The sequence below is a fragment of the Penaeus monodon genome, chromosome 34 (genome assembly GCF_015228065.2).
Source record: "Penaeus monodon isolate SGIC_2016 chromosome 34, NSTDA_Pmon_1, whole genome shotgun sequence".
NCBI lineage: Eukaryota > Metazoa > Arthropoda > Malacostraca > Decapoda > Penaeidae > Penaeus > Penaeus monodon.
The window spans coordinates 2,232,792-2,234,363 of record NC_051419.1 but is presented as its reverse complement, the minus strand read 5'-3'; positions in this window follow the sequence as shown (position 1 = coordinate 2,234,363).

The following is a 1,572-nucleotide window of genomic DNA, read 5'->3' as shown; positions in this document are numbered from 1 at the left end:
CCATGATCCCGCGACCGTCCTTCTGTCTGGTGACGCGCCCTGAGGATCACTGGCCCCACCAGTCTGTGATTCTCCACGCAATCGGCGTAGATCCCCCTGAAAAACGGTACAGGATTCAACACCGTGACCAACTCGGGAACAATATGCGCACCTGACCTGAGGTTGAGGCCGCCGACCGATTTTGCCCTCCCTGATCATCCTTATAAGGGCATTACACTCGTTCATGGAGTGCCCTGCCATGTTACAATAAAGACAGGGGACAGAGCTGCCAGTTTTACGTACCTCCCCTCTTTCTGCAGTAGAATGTCCTTTGCCACCAACCTGCTTTCCTTGGGGGGGCAAAGAGGTGGCCGGACCCTTCGCCGGTCTCCCCGCCCTGAGATCTCCCTTCACCTGGCTCTGCTCCAGGACCCTAGGGGAAGTAGCAGCCGCAACCGTGCGAGCACCCACTGGGCCCTTCACCTTAGCTGCAGCCACCAACTCTGGGTTATCGGACGCCCACGAGTTGTATAATTCTAAAAGGGTGATAGGAGAAACAACATCTCGCAGAGTGTGTTTCTGTATAAAAGAAGCCGGCAAGTCCTTAGCCAAAAGTATGCCATACGTCCCCATAATGATAGATTCTAACTTTTTGTCTAAGCCTATTAATTCCCAAGCGACCTGGTGCAAGCGATTGAAAAAGGCTGTGACTGACTCCCCATCTTTTCGCTTCATCTCGGCGAACCGACCCAGTAAGGTGCATAAACTGGGCCTCGCCGCGTGTACCTTAAGAAGACGTTCTTTTAGGGAACTCCACACATCCTTAGTGTTCGCAGCCCTCCAGAATTTCCAAGTCCGTAGCGGTTCGCCCCGCAGCCGCTCCAAGGCTAAATTTATCCTGTCAGAGTCGTCCCACTGTTCTCCCGTGGTTAAGTCCTCCAGCATAGACAACCACCACTCCAAATTTTGGGATGCCTCTATAGTATCACAACCCTCGAAGAATGGCAATTTAGTCTTCACATCATTTATCGGGTTTCTCTTCCGCTGGTCTACCAAGATCATCAAATCCTCTCGTGAAACTCCCCCAGCCATACTTGGTGACTTGGTTTTATTTACCCTCTCCGGCAAAACTTCGGTCCCCGAAATCTGTGATCCGTGAGGCTCGGTCGAGTCTCTTAACTCACCAGACTCTTCGACTTTACTAACCGCCGATGAGGATAATGCCGACCCGTCAGATACCTGCGGACCCGTGGCCTCAGGATCGACAGGTGTCCCTGGAGGAGCAGCGACCGCTGTGTGCTGCACCCCCTTCGATTCAACAGACCACTGTGTAATAAACTATATCGCCGACCCAGTACCCGAGTCGTGCAATAGTATACAAACAAGGCTCTCTAGAATCTCCGGTAAATCACTCACCGGAACTAGGCCCTCCCTACCTACTGTAGCGACAATATCGTCAACCACAGCTGGCACTCGCCCCTCCAACAAGGCTACCCTCTCCGAAGCAGAGCGAGTTCCGGTAGGAAACAGAAAGACAATTAAATCTTCAGCCGCCCGTCTTAAAACACCCCGCAGCTGACCCACATCCATGTG